The sequence below is a fragment of the Mobula hypostoma genome, chromosome 6 (assembly GCF_963921235.1).
Source record: "Mobula hypostoma chromosome 6, sMobHyp1.1, whole genome shotgun sequence".
Lineage (NCBI taxonomy): Eukaryota > Metazoa > Chordata > Chondrichthyes > Myliobatiformes > Myliobatidae > Mobula > Mobula hypostoma.
The window spans coordinates 125841058-125864824 of NC_086102.1; the positions used below are offsets into that span (position 1 = coordinate 125841058).

At 40.4% G+C, this 23767-nt stretch overlaps 1 protein-coding gene across 2 annotated transcripts in view; it reads right to left on the reverse strand.

The window, feature by feature from the left end:
• The window catches only part of LOC134348367 (partitioning defective 3 homolog B-like), a 1227036-nt gene that overhangs the window by 1200501 nt on the left and 2768 nt on the right, over positions 1-23767 (reverse strand). The window lies entirely within an intron of this gene.

Below are 23767 nucleotides of genomic sequence, written 5' to 3' on the forward strand. Positions count from 1 at the left end.
CATAAAGAATACAAGAGCCAAGAATACAGACCATTGGCTTATTTGCTCACAAATGACTATCAAAATCACGCGGAAGAGTAGAATGCAAAAGAAGTTGAGCCATCTCAGGTTCAACATCAAGAGCCTAAAAGACACAGCAAAGGTACAACATCTCCAAACTGCACTTTCTGAAAGACTCCCAAAGCAGTATCCACAGGACAGTGAAGCACACTGTACTACACTGAAGATCACCATCCTTGATACTTGTAAAATCATTGGATACAAGACGAGGAATATCAAAGGCTGGTTTGATAAAAATGGCAATGAAATAGAAGAGCTAATCAACAACAAAAGGAAAATTTTCTGTGCTTGGGTTAGCATCCAGAAGTTCTTGATATTGTCAACTGGTTAAGCTACACATTTTCCATTCCAAGAGCACATGTAGAGAGTTAGACCACAAGACATAGGGGCAGAATTAAGCCATTCAGCCCATCAATTCAGAAGAAAGTAAGATCACAGCAAGTACATTCTGGATCATAAATTTGGAAACAGGAAAATATCTATTTAAAGTAATGTACAATAATCATTCCATCCATAATGATACTACAAAGGTTGAAAAAGCTGACAGTCAGAAATTGTCATCACTAGTTTTCAAATGATTACTTTGCATCCTTCCTTTTCCATAAGGCCCTTTAACACAACAATCTCCTCAGTATGGGAGCAGACAAGGAAATGATCCTATACCTTGAACAATTTCTGAACAGAAAATCAACATCTTTGAAATTGATCTGAATGGTTGGTAACACCAAAAGTCCTGAAATGCGCTTTCTTCAGTTCCTCCAATATTCATAAAACAACCGGCCAGTCATTGCTATCCGGCGCTTTTCGACCAGTCATAACCCACCATTCTGCCCTCAACCTTCAAGCCAAATGGCTGTAACTTTGCACATATATATCATAAATATTAGTAATGTTGTACAGGTGGGCGTTTTCCGAACGTTCGCTTTGCGACACCTCGCTGTTACGAAAGACCTACATTAGTTACCTGTTTTCATTAACAGGTGCTTTCACTGTTACAAAAAAAGGCAGCACGCACCCAAACAGCCAAGCTCCTCCCCCAGAACTGCATTCTAGCTGCCACTGTTTAAACATGTGCTTTATCTTGATTTATTTTGTGCATCCGTTAGCAAGATGAGTTCTAAGGTATCGGAAAAGCCTAAAAGAGCTCGTAAGGGTGTTACACTTAGCGTAAAACTAGACATAATTAAGCGTTTCGATCGTGGTGAACGAAGTAAGGACATTGTCTGCGCGTTGAACTTGCCTGCGTCCACCATTCGCACTATTTATACGCAGAGAAAAAGAATTTTGAAAGCTGCCGATGTTACTGTTGGTTCTGCTTGTAGCAAAGGGGTCTCCCTCAGTCGGCATCCAATAATGGATAAAATGTAAAGTCTACTGCTTGAGTGGATTGATGGGTGTACAAAGCATGGTGCTCCGTTTTGTGACACTACCGAAAACACTGTTCATTATCCATTTACATTTTATGCAAGCAGAATCTCACAACCATCAGTAACCACTTTCTTTCCCTTAACCCAAACAGGGAGGATGCTTAAAAGCTTGAAAATGGAAAAACAAACAAGAAATATTTCCATGTGTTCATATTCATAACATTTAAAAGGAAAAAGCATAAAAAATTCCCACTGCAGCAAACTCTCAATATTCCACCTACATGGATGAACTAGATGATTGTATTGAAACTTGAGTCGACTAAATGAAAACACAAAACAAAAATACAGCTATTCAAATGAAATATTAATAATCAAGACAACAATTTGTTGTTGGGAAAGCCAGCTTCACCGAATCAAATTAAAATGTCACAATAGAGAACTGACAGATAATCAAACAAGACTGCCTCGTTTACAGAAACAAGGAGGTAATTTACAAGACAGCATTCAAATGAATCTCACACATCGCGTAAGTGTCAAAGCACAAAAATATATTCTGCAGCAATTCAAATGAAAAGAGAAGATGCAAATGTTTGTACAAATAATATATACTAGTTTTAAAAAATCAATTGGCTTTCACAGTTTTTACAAGGACACAGTAAACAAATTGGATTACATTACTCTAGGGTAGAGATTTGCCCATTAAAGTATAACAAAATTACCTTCACCAATTAAATGTGCTCCTAGTTGGAAAATCATGTCTTATCTTTCCCCTCACAAGTACAACTTCCTCTCTATTACTCTTCCATTATGTGCCGTGTCATATGACATAGGTGATCATAGTCTTGACCATGATTGCTCAGGAATTTTTTTTTAAATGCGCACGCGCGTGCGTGCACACACACACACACACACACACACGCACGCGCTTTGTCATTGCCTTCTTCTAGGCAGTGTCTTTACAAAACAGGCAACCCTAGACATTATCAAAGATCTTCAGAGATTGTCTGCCTGGCATCAGTGGTCACATAACCAGGATTTGTGATATGCATCAGTTGTTCATATAACAGTCTACCACCTGCTCCCATGGCTTCACATGATACTGACTTTGGAGGAGGGGGGAGTGGTTGGGGGGGGGTCTAAGCAGGTGCCACACTTTGCCCAAGGGTGACCTGTACGCTAGCAGATGGAAGGACTGCCTTACACCTCCTTTGGTAGAAACCCATCTTCATCCTGCCAATCTATTCCTCAGGTATATGTAAATGTTAAACAACTCAACAAGTGCTAGACTTTATCCAAAAAAAAAGACATGACAGCTCCTCCACTTTCTTAAAAGTTTGCATAGATTCAGCATGTTATCTAGAACTTTGACAAACTTCTATAGATGCACAGTGGAGAACACCTCCCTATATTCAGCACATCTACAACGAGCACTGCCACAAGAAAGCAGCATCCATCATCAAGAACCCCCCACCATCCAGGCCATGCTCTATTCTCGCTGCTGCCATCAGAGAGGAGGTACAGGAGCCTTAGAGCTCACCACACCAGATTGAGGAACAGTTATTACCCTACAACCATTAGGCTCCTGAACCAGCATGGACAACTTCAATCACAACCTACAGACTCACTTTCAAGGACTCAAAAATTCATGTTCTCAGTATTGCCCATTTATTTTTTACTTTACACAATTTGTCTTCTTTTACACATTGGCTATTTGTCAGTTTGTTTATGTATAGCTTTTCATGAATTCCAATATATTTTCCTGTAACTGCTTGCAAGAAACTGAATCTCAAGGTAGTAAATGGTGACAGAAATGTACTTTGATAATAAATTTATTTTGACGTTGAGAGGCATAAATAGAGTATACTGCCAGTATCATTTTCCCAGGTTTGAAAGACTAATACCAGAGGACATGTATTTATAGTGAGCACCACTTATCACTCAGTGACCTCTGACAGCTCCCCATACTTTCCTCCAATCATCATAAAATTATGCCCCCTCATATTAACCATTTCTATCCTGGGAAAAAGGCACAGTCCATCCAGTCCTTCAATACCTCTTATCATCTCATACACCTCTGTCGTCACTTTGCATCCTCCTTCACTCCAAAGAGAAAGCCCCAACTCATTCAACCTTTCCTCAAAAGATATGCACTCTAATCCAGGCACAATCTGGATAAATCCTCTCTGCTTCCACATACTTCCTATAATGACACAACCACACTTGAACAGAATATTCCAAGTGGTAGACTTTTACAGAATTACAATGCGGATGTAATGCTGAGGCATTATTAACCATTGGTCAGATCGCTTTGGAGTATTATGAGCAGTTTTGGGCTCCTTATCTAAGAAAAGATGTACTGGCATTGGAGAGGGCCCAGAGTTGGTTCAAGAAAATGATTCCAGGAATGAAAGGGTTAACATATGAGGAGCGTTTGATGGCTCTGGGCCTATAGACGCTGAAGGCCGGGGGGGGGGGCGCGGTGGAGGGGAGATCTCACTGAAACCTATCCAATATTGATAGGCCCAGACAAAGTGAATGTGGAGGTGTTTCCTATAGTGGGTGAGTCAAGGACCAGAGGCCACAGCTTCAAAATAGAGGGGTGTCCTTTTAGAACAGAGATGAGGAGGAATTTCTTTAGCTAGAGGGCAATGAATCTGTGGAATTCATTGCCACAGACTGCTGTGGAGGCCACATCATTGAGTACATTTAAAGTGAAGGTCAATAGATTCTTGATTGGTCAGGCAGGGCTTCAAGGGTTATGGGGAGAAGGCAGGAGAATGAGATTGAGAGGGTTAACAAAGCTGCCATGATGAAATAGCAGAGCAAACTCAATGGGCCAAATGGCCTAATTCTGCTCGTATGTCTTATGGTCTAATGTTACCTCGCTGCTCTTAAACTTAGTCCCCTGATTAATGAAAGCCAGTCTACCATACACCTTAACCATCCTATTAAATTGCATGGCAACTTTGAGAGATCCATGGATGTGGACCCTAAGATTCCTCTGTTCCTCCACACTGCTAAGAATCCAACCATTGTACTCTGCTTTCAAGCTCAACCTTCTGAGGTGTATCACATCACACTTTCTCAGGTTGATATCCATCTGCCACTTCTCAGCCTACTTGCTCAAAGTACATCCTTTAAACTCTGACCCTTTTAAGCTTAAAACCACGTTTTCTAGTATTTAACATTTCTACCCTGGTGGGAAAAAGGATTCTAGCCATCTACCTTATCTATACCTCTCATAATTTTGAAAACCACTGTCAGATCTTCCGACACTCCAGAGAAAACAATCCAAATTTGCTCAACATCTTATGGCTGACATTCTCTTATCCAGGCCATACACCTGTGAATCTTTTCTGCTTTGAGTCCACAACCTTCACATTCTTCCTGTCATGGGGCAACCACAGTGCTTCAAAATTTCAAAATAGCTGAAACACAACTTAATGAATCTTACACCCAATTTATTAACCTATGAAGCAAGCATGGCACACCCTTTCTTTACGACTTTCAGGGAACTATGGACTTGGAGCCCAAGATTTCTCTATACGAGAGAAAGCTAAAGGAAGTGGTTGAAAGGGATAATAAATCAGCCATGGTGGAATGGCAGAGCAGACTCAATGGGCCAAATGGCCTAATTCTGCTCCCATGTCTTATGGTCTTATGTAAATATTGCTCATTTGTTCTGGCCCAGCCATATGGATGCTATGACAAAAGAAAAGGAATTCCTCAGGAAGCTCAGGAAATTCAGCATGCCCCCAATGACCCATACCAACTTTTTAAAATAGATGTGTCACGTGACCAGCAACGATGAATATATAATCGAGTCAAGTTTTATAAACAAATATAAACATTTATTAAACTCTGCTCAACAACAGTGAAAAGTATTCAACAACCAACTTAATCGGAAGTTAACTGCTATACGGCAACTCTGGAACAGTTCTTAAAGTGGTAAATTCGAGCACTGTCTTAAAATGGTAAATTCGAAAGTCCAAGTGATTTACACAATCAATAAGGAGAGACTTCTCTGGAAGCGGATTTCTTCGGAGATGTGACGTTACTGCTGATTCTGTCCAAAGGATTCACGACGAAGGAAATAAAACAGCTTAAAGGAACTGACCTCTTTTTTGGCGAGTGAACACTGCACAAACTTCCCTGATCTTGCAGGAGTTATCTCAGATGCAGGTCACTATTTCTGAAATAAGATTCCATAAGGTCGGTCCTTTATGAAACCACCAAACAACACCAACTTTACTCAATCCTTCAGCTTCCCATACTGTAGTAAGGTTTTTACTCTCCAACACTAGACTTACAATACAAAGTAAAACTCCACTTTAAAACGAAATTGCGTCATGAGACGAATACGCAGCATAACGGAGTAACTGACGAACTAACGAAAACTAAAACTAACTGCATCACAACAGGGTTTCCCTTTATATACCTGTTGAGAACATGTCATCACGTGACCTCACACTGGCAGGAAAATTACATCACTCCACCATCACAAGACCATTACATCATGCTCACAAGATACTCAATTACATCATGGTCATAAAACAGTCACAAGTTACCCACAAGGTATGTAACAGATGCACCACACAAAGCATCCTATCCATTTGCGTCATAGCTTGGTCTGGTGATTGTCCTGCCCAAAACCATAAGAAATCGCAGAGTACTGGGAACACAGCCCAGTCCATCACACAAATTAACTTTTCCATTAACTCTAGCTAAACTTCTCACTGACTCAAGAAAGCTGTGAATGTAATTAAGGAGCTCTCCCACCCGTCACTCTCCCGTCAAGCAGAAGATACAAAAGCCAGAAAGCACAAACCAAGCTCAAGGATGGTTTCTATTTCACTGTTATTAGACTCTGAAACAGACCTCTTCCCCTCTTAAGACATCAAAAAATGAACTCCAACTCACAATCTACCGTGTGATGGCTCTTGTAATTTATTTGTCAATCTGGACTGCACTTTCTCAATAACTGCAACACTACATTCTGCATTCCATTTTCTTTTTACCACCCAAGTGCTTCTAATTCAGCTATGACTTACACAATCTTGGGGAATAACTTTAAGGCAACTGACAAAATGATGGAGGAAACAAGGGAAGTTAATCTGAGAAGGCAAAAGAAGAAAAGTGATTCTTTTCTTTTGGAACAGGAGACATACATGCAGTTTTATGACAGCAATTCAGAGAAAAGGATAATCAATACTTACAAGCAATAAAGATCATTAGCAACAGAAAAGAAAATTAAGATGCATAAATACACTGGGATCTGGAAGGAAGGACACATGCATCAAAACAAAAATTGCAGGGATTTCAATGTAAATAATTGAAATTAATTATTCACCTCCCTTCCAAAGAGTCTCATTAGGATGTATCACTTCTTTCTATGCAGTATGAATGTGATCAATAATTGCAAACAGCAAAAAAATTGTTATCAAAGGCAAAGAAATTCTGAAACAGTGGTTAATATTTCAAGAGTTTTCTCCTTTAACTATTTAACAACAGCAAATTTTCAAGCAGTATTTCTAAAGTAGCTCATGAAAACACAGCAGTATATGAACTTAACTCAATAAATCATGGTCTAGTGACAATCAATGAAGTCCATAAAAACACCATGTATGCAAATACAAGTGAAAAGCCATAGCAAAGCTATGATTACAAAGCTGAAAAAAAAATTCAACCAGGACCTAGAAAGCACAGCTTTCCCAATCAACTCTGCCCCATTCTTATACATGAATAACTTTATTTCTGTTTGTTCTTACTTTCAGGATACGAGAGTATCCCAGCGCAAATGTACAAGGATATTCACAAATTTCAAAAAGGCAAACAATTTCTTCTCTACTTGCAATAAACGCGCAGCTAAATTTCAACATTCTGAAAATGGTTACTTATAATTATTAACAATTTTCTCATACTTCCCTCTGAAAAGTTGGTCAGATGTTTCTATCCACTCTCCCAAGATAGGGCTTAGTGACAGAAAGAAGGGTTCCAATCACAAAACTTAAGGCATCACAACTGTTAAGTAGGGCAGACGATCCTTTCCTGTCTATGATTTCATATTTTTATTACAATGGCCCACAATTTCCCAATATACTAACCTGTAGCGACCGCTACATGCTGTTATGAATCTGCAAATGTCCAGCATCTTATGTCAAGCAAGAGTACATAATTGAAAAATCAAGGCCCAAAGCACTGGAATTTTCTCCATAAATGTTGATCCCACCTTCAGAAAACCTTATGACTTACCATTTCTATCATTTACTCTCACAAAGCTTCCTAACTCATTACATATAAAGCTATTCTATAAATATTGTGCCTGGCATGGTCCATATTTGTTACCTACCACAGCTTCTTGTTTTTCCAAAAAGTGCTATCCCATCTTGAATCTGTCATACTCACCTTGATGAGATGCCTCCAGAAAGCTATTAGACTGGGATATCAAAAATTCACTCCAGTCCCATTTCTCCCACCCTCTCTCCCCGTCTCTCAATGCACTTTGAGATATTTACCCACATGAAAAATAAATTATCTTACAACGAAACTTTTTGTTCTTATCAGATTGCAGAGGTAAATAATTGTTTTGCTTGTGTTAATACATGGTAGCTTTCAGAATTGTTGAGCAGAGTATAACATTTCACAGTACATGTAGGTGAATGTTAAACAGGCTGAGAAGCCAAGAATGGCTTTTTGCCATGTGACCAGCACAGAGTGATAAAACAAAGATAAAGATTTGCTAGGCACCTTTCTTCAGAAGTACGTGCATCTACTGCATGCAAAGTTTATCAGAGGCAAGGACAGGGAGTGGCAGAAAATATGTTCCTTGCAATTTCATATTTTGATTTTGTCAAAATTGGCTCCTGCAAGAAAGGAAGCTAACTCAGTTATTTTCATCGCACACCTTGGACTTGTACAACAGGAGTGCATCCACTCTTTAAGAAGGGAGGAATGCAATAGTAAGGAAATTATAGACCAGTTTGCCTAACCTCAGTGGTTGGGAAAGTGTTAGCGTCTATTATTAAGGACGAGGTTTCAGGGTTCTTGGAGACTAATAATAAGTCAAAGTCAGCATGGTTTCTGTCAAAGAAAATCTTGCCTAACAAATCTGTTAGAGTTCTCCACGGAAGTAACAAGCATGGTGGACAAAGGAGAGGCAGTGGATGTCATTTACTTGGATTTTCAGAAGGTGTCTGATAAAGTGCCACACATGAGGCAGCTTAACAAGATAAAATCCCATGGCATTACTGGAAAGATACTGGCATGGATAGCAGAATGGCTGACAGGCAGGAGGCAGCAAGTGGGAATAAAGATTAGATTAGATTCAACTTTATTGTCATTGTGCTGAGTACAGATACAAAGCCAATGAAATGCAGTTAGCATTTAACCAGAAATGCAAAGAATAGTGTTATTTACAAAATAACTGCAAATAAAATACAAGTGCTACAGCACACAAATATAAAAGTGCTGAGACAGTACAATATGGGTGCAATACTGCTTAGCGCTGTGATGTGAGGTTCAGCAGGGTCACAGCCTCAGGGAAGAAGTTCTTCCTGTGCCTGCTGGTGTAGGAGCGGAGGCTCCTGTAGCGTCTACCAGATGGGAGGAGAGTAAAAAGTCCATGGTTAGGGTGACATGCATCCTTGATAATGCTTTTCGCCCTGCCCAGGCAGCATTTATGGTAGATGTTCTCAATGGTGGGCAATTGGGTGCCAATAATCTGCTGGGCAGTTTTCACCACACACTGCAGTGCTTTGCGGTCTGATACGGGACAATTGTCATACCACACTGAGATGCAGTTGGTGAGTATGCTCTCAATGGTACAGCGGTAAATGTCCGTCAGTATCCTGGGACAGATGTGAGCTATCTTGATGCTCCGCAGGAAATAAAGGTGCTGTTGTGCCTTTTTGATCAGGATGGAGGAGTTCAGGGACCAGGTGAGATCCTCGGAAATGTGGACTCCAAGGAATTTGAAGCTTGATACATGCTCCACTACAGCTCCATTGATGTAGATGGGGACGTGAGTCCTAGCATGCCCGAAGTCCACAATGATCTCTTTGGTCTTCTGGGTGTTAAGGGCCAGGTTGTTGTCGGCACACCACGTGGCCAGGTGCCGAACCTCGTCCCTGTAAGCAATCTCGTCATCCCCTCTGATCAGGCCAACCACCGTGGTGTTGTCTGCAAACTTGATTATGGAGTTAGAAGCATGCACAGGAATGCAGTCATAGGTGAAAAGGGAGTACAGAAGAGGGCTCAGCACACAGCCTTGAGGCATGTCGGTGTTCAGGGTGAGAGTAGAGGAGGAGCGGTTGTCCAACTTAACTGATTGGAGTCTGTTAGTCAGAAAGTCCAAGGACCAATTGCAGAGGGATGAGCTGATACCAAGCTGGTGAAGTTTGGTGATCAGCTTGGAGGGGATCACAGTATTGAATGCCGAACTAAAGTTAATGAACAGCATTCTGATGTAAGAGTTAGGGCTGTCCAGGTGGGTCAGGGCAGAGTGAAGTGCCGTGGAGATGGCATCCTCTGTTGACCTGTTGGTGCAATAGGCAAATTGATGGGGGTCCAGGGTAGTGGGCAGACAGGATTTCAGACGTGATAGAACCAGTCTCTCAAAGCACTTTGCAATGATGGGGGTGAGTGCAACTGGGCGGAAGTCATTCAGGCCCGTGGCAGTGGAATGCTTCGGCACTGGCACAATGGTGGCGATCTTGAAGCTTGTGGGGACAACTGCCTAGGCCAGGGACAGATTAAAAATGTCCGTGAAGACCCCGACCAACTGCCCTGCACAGACTCTGAGCACACGACCAGGTATTCCATCCGGACCAGCTGCCTTCCGTACATTCAACCTGCTCAGGGTGGCACAAACATCGGAGGTGGAAAGTGAGAGAGGCAGTTCACCAGGTGGGAGATCCGGTTTGAGGGTGACCTCCTTGTTCTCTCGGTCAAAGCCAGTGAAGAAGTAATTGAGCTCATCAGGGAGGGAAGCAGAGCTGGAAGGGGGCACAGTACTAGGTGGTTTGAAGTCTGTAATGACCTGTATGCCATGCCACATGCACTGGGGGTCCGAGGAGTTGAAATGCTCGTTGATTCTTTGTTTGTATATGTGTTTAGCCAGATAGATTCCCCTCCTCAGGTTGGCCCTGGCTGATCTGTAAGCCTCCTGATCTCCAGACCTGAAGGCTGAATCTCTGGCTTTGAGCAGGAGGCGAACTTCTCTGTTCATCCATGGTTTCTGAAAGGGGCCTTTTCTGATTAGCTGCCAGTAACTAGTAGTGTTCTTCAGGGGTCAGTATTGGGACCGCTACTTTTCACATTGTTTGTCAATGATTTCCATAATAGAATTGATAGCTTTGTAGTAAAGTTTGTGGATGATACGAAGACAGGTGGAGGGGTAGGCAGTGCTGAAAAAACAATGCATTTGCAGCAGGACTTAGACAAATTGGAAGAATGGGCAAAAAAGTGGCAGATAGAATACAGAGTTGGGAAATGTATGATAACGCATTTTGGTAAAAGGAACAATAGTGCAGACTATTATCTAAATGGGGAAAAGGTTCAAACATCAGAAGTGCAGAGGGATTTAGGAAACCTCGTGCAAGACTGCCAAAAGATTAATTTACAGGTTGAGTCTGTAGTAAAGAAGGCAAATGCAATGTTCACATTTATTCCAAAGGGAATAGAATATAGAAAAGGAGATAACTCTGAGCCTTTATAAGACACTAGTCAGGCTGCACTTAGAGTATTGTCAACAGCTTTGGGCCCATATCTCAGAAAGGACGTGTTGTCTTTGGAGAAAATCCAGAGGAGGTTCATAAGGACAATTCCAGGAATGAAGGGGTTAACATATGAGGAGCACTTAGCAGCTTTGGGCCTGTTATCACTAGAATTTTGAAGAGTGCAGAGAGATCTCACTGAAACCTACCAAATGCTGAAAGGACAAGATAGGGTGGATGCGCAGAGGATGTTTCCTATGGTGGGGTGTATCAAGAACTAGAGGGCCCAGCCTCAAAATTGTGGGGAAACCCTTTAGAGCATTTTTTTTTAGCCAGAGGGTAGTAAATCTGTGGAACGCTCTGCCACAGACTGCAATAGAGGCCAAGTCCGTGTGTATATTTAAGGCAGAAGTTGATCCGTTTCCTAATCGGTCAGGGGATCAAAGGATTTGGTGAAAAGGCAGATGTATGGGATTGAGTGGGATCCGGAATCAGCCGTGATGGGATGACAGAGCAGATTTGATGGGCTGAATGGCCTATTTCTGCTCTTATGTCTTATAGGAGAGCCTTTTTTCAGCTGATTAATACATATTTTAATCAAGACATACAATGTCATCTCATATTTATAATGCAATAATTATGAGTATCTTAAGAAAGATGATGAAAAGGGTAATTAAGTAGTGTGAGAGTTTCACAATATCATTCAGAGAAATGGCAAACACCAGCCTTGATAAGTTAAGCTGAATGGTCTGTTTTCACATTACAATTTCAAAAGTTTGAAGTTCAAAGTAAATTTATTGAAGTACATACATGTTGACATATACAACCCTAAGATTCATTTTCTTGAAGGTATTTACAGGAAAAAAAGAAATATAATAGAATTTCATGGACAAGAATACTTAAACAAAGACTGACAACCAACCAATGTGCAAAAGCATAACTGTGCCAATAAAAAAAATACTGAGAACAAGAGCTATAATGAGTCCTTGAAAGTCAGTCTGTCAGTCATAGTATCAGTTTATAGTGGTAATTGAAGTTATCCATGCCAATTCAGGAGCATGGAAGTTGTAGCTAAATAACTATTAATGAAGCTTGTGCTTATGCGTGGGAAGGGGGAGCTGGGGGTTTTGGGGTTCTAACATTTAACTGTCATTCATTCTTTGGGGCACTCCTCTGTTTTCATGGATGTTTGCAAAGAAAAAGAATTTCAGGATGTATATTGTATACATTTCTCTGACATTAAATGTACCTATTGAATTGACTGGAGTTTCTGGCTTTGACAATGCATTCAGCTCAAATTAGTTCAGCAACCCTATTTCTAAAACAGTTCAAAATCTCAAACTATGGCAACCATGCGATCTCCACTGAATATTAACCCTGCTCACGGCTCATTTTGTTTTGTTTTTCAAAGTTCAGTCATCAATCACTTTTTTTAAAAATAGAAGACATTCAGAAATTGACAATAGCTGACATTAAGACAGTTGTTGAACTGGAGAATTTTGCAGAAATAGGGCAGAGCAAAGCAATGTGAGGATTTGGACACAAAGTAACTAACCAGAAGTTAAGTCAACCAGTAGGAGTGATAGTTGAATGGGCCCTGGTACAAGTCAGAACCCAAGGTAATTTCCAATGATGGAGAAAGTGGAGAAGGAGTAAATGGGAGAATTGGAACAAATGGCTTGGATAAGGATGGGGCACAGGAGGGCAGGAGCCAATCACTTGAAGCTATGGAGGGCAATGTCTTCAATCGTGGTAACATAGACACCTCCTAAAACTGATCTTGGGTCCACAAGAACACAGTTGAGATACAGACAGATGCCGGTCGAAGAATGAAGTCTTGGGCTGAGTATGAGGTTGTGAAATAGACTGAAATTAATGACTTCACTCTTGATGACAGTAATAATTGAATGAACAAAACATTATATCACTTGATGGGTCTACTCCAGTGAGGAGTAGTGTACAAGGCTCCACCTAGTTGAAAATACCTCAATCTTTAACAGTTTTCTTTCTCGCTCACCAGAGTCACAAGTAGTTACAACAAGGACAGCCTTGAAATACCACATTGATTAAGCATTCAGGTTTTTGATATACAACTCAGATCAAGCTGTTCTTCTTAACCATGTTTTTAACTTCAACATACAGGCAGAAATTCACTGCAATGTCTAAACTACAGCTCAGCCTAGCCCTGCATTAACAATCATTAAATTTCACGCCTGGCTTTATGTATCTGGTAAATCAGTGCACTAATTTACAAAAAAAAAACAAATCACTCATGCTATAGGGCATTGAATGCTTCATCTGGGAAATGGACAAAGGCAGCACTGAAAGAAGTGTTGCTACATGCAGCACATTGATGGGAATCCCATGGAATGTGGGGAAAGTTATGGAACTATCAAGTATAAAATGCAGTTTTTCTCTAATAGCTCCAAAATGTTATGAATCAGTTAATGATGATGACCATAATGATGGAGAAAACAAGAAATGGATCAGAATGAGAATCAGGTTTATTATCACCAGCATGTGACGTGAAATTTGTTAATTTAGCAGCAGCAGTTCAATGCAAAATATAGAAGAGAAAAAATAATAAAATAATAATAATAATCAGTAATTTTAAATTACGAGAGCAGATGCAAATACATAACATGTATAAGGGGTGAGCTTACATCAATTAATACGAAATTGCAGCAAGACCAGTTTATCGCCCATGAGGCTTAGTGGATTCCAGGCAAATATAATTATTCCACACATAAATCAGTTCCTAAATAGAAATGTATTTATCTTTTAGAGATCTAAATGTACCCATACTTTAGGGGAAACTAAACCAGAACTTTCAGATAAAAGATTTATCAGTCTGGCAATCAGAGAGAAAAAGGCATATGACTCTTTCACATCATAACCTTCAGAATTCCCTAGCACACTTGTGTGTAAATAAAGTACTTCTCAATCAGAGAAGGAGAACCTTTATAATAAAGGAGAATCCCATTCAGCTCACTGTACCAAGCAAAAGAAAAACCCATTTTACCCACCTCTCAGGACTTTGCTGTGTTCAGTCGTAACTCTTCATATCAACTTAAGTGTAATGATGCTTTCTGCCTCTATCACCCTCCAAGGCAGTCTCTTCAGACACCGATCAGTCTTTGGGTGAAAATCTTCTTCCACGTCTTCACTGCCATTCTTACAGTTACTTTACATACATAGCCTCTGATTTTCAACCCCTCTGCACAAAAACACTGATCGGGCCTCTCAGTCTCCTCCACTGCAAACAATTGGAACCAATTCAATTTTACAGTCATGGCTGCTTCTTCATAAGTTTCCTCACCAATGCAGTTACATTTTTCCTGCAATGCTGTAACTAGAACTATACTCCCAACTCCTTCATTCAGTGCCTTGGCTGATAAAGAAAAGCATCCTGCATCCTACTTAAATCACTTCAACCTTGTCTACTGTTGATAAAGATCTGTAGTTGATCTCTCAAGCTTGCCCCAGTTCTCCACTTTCCTCAGTAACCTCCATTTTATCACTTATAGCCTTGCTTTGCTTGCTGCTCTTCCCAAAATCCTTTACCTCACACTAGGCTGGACCAAATTCCATGTCAATTCCCAATAAATGTTTCCAAGTCTTCTATTTCTTCCTGTAGTCTCAAGTTTTCTTCATTAGCCACCCCACAGTTTTTTTGAATCATAAAATATAAGTACAAGGACAGTACACCACAATGTTGTGCTGAACCAAATACCTTGGTAATCAAATGGCCAACTAAACAAATTGCCTACACAATGTCCATATCCTTCTATTTTCCTCACATTCATGTGCCATCAAAACATCTTTTAAAAGTCTCTAATGTATCTGCTATACAATCACCCTAGGCAGCACATTCCAGGCACTCACCACTCTGTAAAAGTTTTGCCCCTCACAGCTCCTTTTAAACTACCCCTTCTCACCTTAAATGTACGCCCTCTGATTTTGAACATTTCAACCCTGGGAAAAATGATACTATCTGTCTGCTCTATCTATACCTCTCATAATCTTATAAACGTCTATGGATACCCTCAGCCTCCACTGCTCCAGAGTAAACAACCCAAATTTGTCCAACCTCTTATTACAGCACATGTCCTCTAATCCAGGCAACATCCTCATCAAACTCTCTCTAAAACCTCATCCTTCCTATGACAGGGCAACCAGAACTGTATGCAATACTCCCCAAACTAGATTTTTATAAAGCTGTAACGTAACTTCTTGACCTCTTGAACTCCACACCTAAATTAATAAAGGTAAGCATTCCATATGCCTTCTTAACCACCCTATCAAAGTACTTAGCCACTTTCAGGGAGCTATAAAATTAGACCTCAAGATTCCTCTATTCCCCAACACTTAAGGATGTTGCCCTTAACAATGTGCTGCCTTTTCATGACCCCTCCTGGCTTTCCATATTCTCTTGAGTTCTTTTCTGGCTTCTCTATAATCCTCAAGGGCTTTGCTTAATTCTAGCTTTCTAAGATTTACATACTTTACCTTTTTCTTCTTGACTAAATTTGCTCAACATCCAAGGTTTTCTTCCCTTGTCATCCTTGTCCTTCCTTCTGACTGGAACTTACCTGTCCTATACTCTGTGCAATTGGTCCTTAAACACCCTCCACATGTTGAATGTGGACTTGCCCAAAATCAGCTGTTCCCAATTAACTCTCCCCAGTTCCACCCCAATATTCTCATAATTTGCCCTGCTCCAATTTAATACTCTCCCACAAGACGGATCGTCATGCACAAGTCCCTGGACAATGGGGGCAAGAACATCCCCAATATCGCCCTCACCCTGATGGCCAGCTTCGTGTGTGGCTGCAACAGGTGGTGTGTAGAACCCAGGTATGTGGACACCAAGTACCACTACGTGCCCAGGTTCTACCTGTTGCCCTGGCTACGAAGGATGGGTCTGGCCCCACTCCTGCGCAACGCCCCAGTTAGCTGGTCATTGCCGCCATACCTGTCTTTCAAAGAAAAGTTCTTCCAGGAGAACACCTTTGACCACAGGGCCATCAGGCAGTGGTCGGCACGTAATGTCCTGCAGGCACTCCAGGAGAAGGACGTGATAGACACAGTGGGGTGGTTCCCTGAGCAGACCATCCAGTTCATCTGGCAAAATGCCTCATTGCCAGACCTCACCAACAGGCACCAGGACCTCGCCTGGCTGGCAGTGACAGGGGCCCTCCCAGTCAGATCCCTCCTGTACGCCTAGAACGTCATCTCCACACCCCGCTGCCCAAGGGAGGACTGCAGTGAGGGGGCGTCTGTGACCCACCTCTTTGCACACTGTCAGTTCGCAAAGAGGAAGAGGATGGACGGGCTAGAGTCACGTTTCAACCCCAGCAGCTGCGTAACAGAGGACACTCTGATCTACAAGCTGTTCCCGGGGACGCACACAGAGACCAACGTCCGGTGCTGCTGGCAGATCATCAACTCAGTGAAAGATGCTCTTTGGTCCGCCCGAAACTTGATGATCTACCAGCACATGGAGATGTCCGTGGGAGAACGCTACCGACTGGCACATTCTCGGCTGCAGGAGTACGTGCTGACGGACGCACTGAAACTTGGTGCAGCCACTGCAAGAGCCCCGTGGGGAAGGCCCACTGTTTACGGTTCTTCTCCCGCGGGAGTGGGAGGGGTCAGGTGGCGGGGAGTATACCCCTCAACAATGGTGTGAAAAGATGAAACAACAGAGCGCCACGTGAGTGGCTAAAAGTGTGGAAATGTAAAGCCCGTAATGGAAACATCTGTAAAGGATTGAGAGTCATTGAATGGTTTATTGTACATTATTTTTTTTATTTCAAAATATACTTTATTCAAAAATAAAATTCTCTCCCACAAGGTCCATACTTATCCTTATTTATAGCCACCTTAAAACTTAAGGAGCTGTGGTTACTGTTCCCTAACTGCTCACCCACTGAGAGGTCGGTCACCTGGCCAGGCCCAACACCAGATCCAGTACAGCCCCACCTCCTGTTGGATTATCTACACATTGATTTAAGAAACCCACTTGAAGGCACCTAACAAATTCTGCCCCGTCTAAACCTCTTGCACTCAGAAAGTCCCGGTTTTTATTAGGGAAGATTAAGTCCCCCATAACAACAACTCTATTGTTTTGGATATCTGCATATCTGTTCCTCAATGTCTCGGTGGCTATTGGGTGTCTGTAGTACAATCCCATCAGAATGATTATACCAGTCTTATTTTTGAGTTCTACACATGTAGACTCAGCGGATGAGCCCTCCAATATGTTCCCTCTAAGTACAGCTGTGATATTGTCCCTGATTAGTAATGCAACTCCTCCACCCCTCTTTTACCTCTCTCTCTCTCTCTCTCTCTCTCTCTCTCATCTTCTGCAAAATTTCTTTACAGTTAAACCCAATACAAAGAGCAAGGAATCAAGCACTTCAATCCTATGGAATATTTGTGATGACCAAAACATTTATCAACCAGTAATCTTGATTTCCTGCAGCTTGCAGATTTTCTCTTTTTTGTCAACCACCTTCACAGACTCTTGTCAAATATAAAGTGCATCAAACATATCACCCTCAATCTGTCTTGTTACTTTCTCAAAAAATCCAATCAATTTTATCAGATAAGAACTTCCCATTAACCAATTTTGACTGTCCCATATTAAACTTTACCTTTCTACACCAGGTCTTACGATTATAATGTAGGAAACACAGTCGTCAATTTGAATATCTCATTGAGATATACATAATTTTAATGGTCTTTGACAGGGTAGATGTGGTGTTAATGTTTTACCCAGCTGGGGTGAGAAGAAACAGGGACAGAGAGAAAAAAATTCTTTACCCAGAGCCTGATGAGTCCTTGAAATTCTCTTAGCTAATCATGGAGGCCCAGTATATTCTTGACAAAGAAAGGAAAACTCAGAGGAGTTAAAGGAGATTGGGTTAGAGGAGGAAAGTGGAATGCGGATAAATGATCAATGTACAAGGGGTCTGCTTCTCAATGCCCTCAATTGAATGATCTGAGAAGTAGTTGGAATTATTTTTGAATTACCATTTCCAGCATCTATTTGAATGAATAGCTGATTACAAATGAGAAGAGATTCTCTGTTCTTCTTTGAAATAGCCTTGGATAGATAGGGCCTCAAATCTACTCCTATTCAAAAGAAGGCTGTGCCTCCTGAGAGTACAGAACTAGGTAGCCTTAACGTTCGTGATCAAACTCAAGGAAGTGTACATGAGCCTATTCTGAGAATCAAAACTGCCACAGGTCGGACAGGTTCAGGTACCAGCTATTCACAGGTAGAAAGGGATATAAAGAGACCAGGTGGTCCCATGTGTATTTGCATTGGGGACTGCGAACAGCAGAGACAGACCCTACTGATCTGTTACTCCCAAGGCCAATAACTCCAGGGAAAGAGAAAATACAGAAACAGAAAAAAAATTACTGTCCCTCCTGGGGGTTTATCACAATATTTATCAAATAACTTGCAGTATTTCCTGTAATTTAGTTGTCAAATACTTTATGACCTTGCGGTTATAAAAACTGCTTTAAAAATGCAGGGTGTTTTTTTTTACCTGTTTTGCAAAGATAACTTCTCATCTTTTTTTCCAGTCCTGATGAAGGGTCTCATTCTGAAATGTCGACTGTTTACTCTTTTCCAGAGATGCTGCCTGCCCTACTGAGTTCCTCCCGCATTTTGTGTGTCTTGCTCGCAAAGGTTACATTTTATCATGATACAGACATGCCAATTTTAAGCCAAGCATCAACCTTACTAACTTTCATGTGGTTGCAAGCAGGTAATTTTTCCAGATGATGTGAATAATTCTACATGATCTATCAAGTACCACATCAAATCACAATACCTTGAGGCTTGTGAAGAAAGCAAACAAAACAAATAGCAATGGTTTCCACTTCTGACTATAATTTTTTAGTTATTCATTTACTTCGGGCAAGTAACACAGATCATAAAACATAGCTAAGATTTCTCAGCTTTCATTTGTGCTTCAAGGTTCATGATCCTAGCCTCATCTTTTTTTTAAACTGTCAAATTGGTAGTGAACTTTAATATTACTAAAAATGCAATATAAATATATTTCCCAAGGAACAATAACTAAGATACAGAAGGAAATATTTTACCATATTGTAATCCCAATCTCTGTTCATTAATATTGTTGTTATGTTTATAATTTTGAAAATTAATAAAAAGATTGGAAAAGAAAGAAAGGAAATATTTTAATAGGTGACACTAACCTTGGTCAAAGTTCAAAGTAACTTTATTACCAAAATACATGTACATCACTATATACTACTCTGAGATTCACTTTCTTGTGGGCATTCATAGTAAATAGAAAGAAACACAATAGAATCAATAAAAAGAACATGCACGACAGATGAACAAAAACCAATGTGCAAAAGACAGACTGCAAATACAAAAAGGATAAATAAATAATGATCAAGAACATGAGTTGTAGAGTCCTATGGTCATAGAACATAACACATACTTTATGGTCAGGACTAAGTGTTGAAGGAAACTTTGGGTGGGAATTTCAGAGCAATGAACATCTACAATAAAACTCCGATAATCTGGGACTCCGGGGATTCTGGACTGGCAGATTTTCTGGACTCTTGAACGTCATTTAAATTAATACCACAACACACCTTCAATTTGCTTTTTCAGCTGTTACACGGCCTTGTAATAAATTTCCCAGAGAACCACACAAGTGACAAGGAACATGGCAACCAGAGTAATGCTAAGTAGAAAGGGAATGGACAAATATCACTTGATAAACCAGAGGCTGAACCACCAGGATTTTTGAACAGTTGGATAGCAGATTATTGGAGTTTTATAGCACTGTCACTTCATAAGTGATTTGTGATAAAAACATTTTTAGTTGGGATATAGATATAGAAGATAAGAGATCAAAGACAGAACTGATCACAACAGAACCAAAGGCTTGTTCAGATTTTGATCTTAAAGGAACATCACAAAGCAGTTAATAAACAGATAGACTAAAGCGAGCCAATTCCAGATCTTAGAACCCAGGCAACTGAAAGCTCAGCCAACAAAGCCAGAGTGATTACAAATCAGAGATTGCAGACCTGGAGCCCCTATAGGTCATCAGGGCTTATTAGAAAGTAAAATCTATAAGCAAAAGCAGTGATTCCTAATGGGGAGGGATGGTACCACACCCCCCCAGGGGGCAGTAACATGGCCTAAGGGGGTGTTAGGGGAAATAGATTCTTGGGGGGAGGGGAGGCAGTAAGCAGCACCCTAACCCATGACATGAGACCTAACCAACTGTGTCAACTCGCCACCATCATCAACATAACCATTCTCAGTTTGGTTTAATTTTTTTATTTTAATTTACCCCCATTAATAATGATAAATACATACAGCATGATCTCTATGAGTCAGAAGGCAGCGAAGCTTTGAATTTTAATCTTGCTCAGAAACAGAAACTACAGAAAGTGAATCAATGCAATGTTACGTACTTGGGGTATGATTTTATTCCATTCCTGTAAGAGCAGTGATGCCCCATGTGTCTTATTTGTAATACTGTACTGTCTAATGAAGCCATGAAACAGTCATACAATTGGTGAAAGATAAATAATGTCTGCTGTATCAGAATTGCTCACCACTGTTCTCTAAGTGGATACCAGTATTTTAAAATCAATTCCTCTGAATAATAACTCTGTAGCTCATCATATTGATGAAATGAGTGAAGACACTGAGTATAAACTATGCACAAAGCTACAAAGAACAAAATTTGGAATACAAATGGAGAGTCAACTGTGTGAGACAATGAAGCATTGCTAATGGCATATGTACAGTTTATCAAAAATGGAAGTTTATTAAGAGATTCTCTTTTGTAAAATGTTAAAAACAACTATCAATGGGAATCAATCTACAATGACCTCAAAATGTATATTGAGGATAAAAGTATTCCGATTTGGAACATGATTTCTTGTGCAACAGATGAAGCACCATATATGACAGGTCGCCATGCTGGTTTAGTGGCATTTATGAAAAAGAATTTCCAAGTCTGTTTGCAATCTATTGTATAATGCATCGTCAACATCTCACAGCCAAATACCTCAGCCAACAAATCTTTTCAAGCATGACTCTTGTATTATCTGCCATCAACAAAATTAAAGCTTCTCCATTAAACAGCAGAATACTTTGCCAGTTATGCTAAGATAACGATGAGTAGTTTGAACACTTGCTTCTTCACACTGAAGTTCACCGGCTGGCAAAAGGCTGCTGCTTAAAATGTTTCTTCAATCTTTTTAACGCTGTGTTTAAATTTTCGTTCGAAGTCACCAAGAGCTTGGAAAACAAGATTGAACTTCTATGTGGAGATGTTGCATACCTAGCCGATCTATACGACAAAATGAACAATCTAAATATGAATCTGCAGGGTGAGAATTTCAATTCAATCCTGGCAAAAAGTGCAATGTCCACTTTTACCAGAAAATTGGAAATATATAAGCAAACCAGAGGGATAAGAATGTTCTCACAGTCTCCCTGCATGGAAAGTACAGCACTCTCTTTCACAGACAGTGAATTGCAAGAGTACTACTTACACCTGCAGTCACTGAAGAACGATTTTCAGAATCAATTCAAGGATTTGAACAATCTGGAATTTCTGGACTGGGTAATTAACCCGTTTCTTTGCAAGATGGAAGAACAGGAAGCGAGCTTGCAAGAATGAAGAAGTAAAAATGCTCTTCAAAAATGTTGGCTTTTGTGCTATGTGGCCACACTGTCAGACGAAGTTTCCTGGTCTTTGAAGAACAAACTGTTCTTCATTGCATTTCCATGCAACTACCTTGTTGAAAGAGGCTTCAGTACAGTGAACCACAAACTCTAAGAAACAGAAACTACTTGGATATTGTTAGGCATGGGGACTTAAGGTTTTTGCTGTCACAACTTGAACCAGATATTTCCTTTCTTGCTAAAAACTATCAAGCTCAAGGATCACATTGATATCGAAGCTACTGTACAGCGCACAGGTACTGTGTCAACTAGGTTTCAAGACAAATAAAAATTTAAAGCAGGATCATTTTTCTCATGTTAGTGTATGGTAGACATGGTTTTACATCATGGGAGTGCCAGGAAGTATATTGTGCCTAAGAGGGGCATTGGCAAGTATGAAGGTGCTTTAGGGGGGTGTTGTACAGTATGAAAGTACTTTGGGGGGTTTTGTGCTAAAATAAAAAGTTTGGGAAACACTGAGCTGAAGTTTTACACGAAGTGAAAGACTGGTCAGCAAGAGCAATGAAATAGGTTTTGGCATAAAAAAAGCATAGGAGAGAATTCCAACAACAGTTGATGAAAGGGAGGGTTGATAATGGATGACATCACAAAGCAGAAGTAAACATTCTTGATGATGAATCGAAAAATTCTCTATCATTCATTTTTTAGATCTGAGTGATGCTGGTATGGCAAGAACGTATTGCTCATCCCTACTTGTTCTGCAACCTAATGGATTGCTAAGCAATTTCAAAACAGCATTCAACTGCATGGCTGGGTTCAGAGATATATACTCTGGCAAGGAAGATAGATTTCCTCCCATGAAGAGCATCGGTGAACTAGATGATATTCTGAAACCAAATTGGTCATTGTTACAGATTTCTTTTCTCTTTATTTCAAGATTATTAACCAAATTTAAGTTCCAATACTGCCACAGAACGATTCGAACTCCCATCTCTGGATTTTTCAAAGTCAAAGTAAATTTATGATTGAAGCACGTATATGTTACCATACATTACCTTGAGGTTCATTTTCTTGCATTTACAAAAAAAAAAGAAATACAATAGAATTTATTTTAAAATATGCATAAACAAAGATTGACAAACAACCAATGTGCAAAAGAAGAAAAGAAAGTTAATAAAAATAAATAATGCATGAACACAAGTTGTAGAGTCCTTCAAAGTGAGTCTGTAGATTGTGAAATCAGTTCAGAATCGAGGTGAGTTCAGGGTAGTTGCAGTGTGGTAAGAGTTGCTGAAACTGGTGGTGTGGGACACAAGGCTCCCCTACCTCCTGCCCAATGGTGGTAGCAAGAACAGAGCATGGCTTGGATGGTCGAGTACTTGACGATGGATGCTGCTTTCATGTGGCAGTGCTACATGTAAATATGCTCATCATGGGAGGGCTTTGCCTATGATGGATGGGCTGTATCAATCTCTTTCTGCAGAGTTTTCTGTTCTTGGGCATTGTTGTTTCTATCCGGGCATTGATGCAAGTAGTTAGATACTCTCCACTATGCAGCTATAGAAGTTTGTAAAGTTTTAGCTGACATCCCAAATCTACAAAAACTTTTAAGAAAGTAAAGGCACCATTGTGTCTTCTTTGTGAAGGCACTTATGTGCGGGTCCCAAGGCAGATCCTATCCAGAATTCCTTGTTATCCTCAGCTCACTCTATCAGATACATATTTTCCCAATATATCTCTTCTCCATCCTGTCCGCCACTTCAAAGCAACTTGTTTCTCATGATACCCATCTTAATGAAGGGTTTTCAATCTGTACTGTTGACCCATTTCTCTTTCCACAGCTGCTGCCTGACGCATTGAGTGTTTCCAGCAATTTCTGTTTTAAACCTCTAAGTAATCCAGTCACTTAACTATCATGCCAC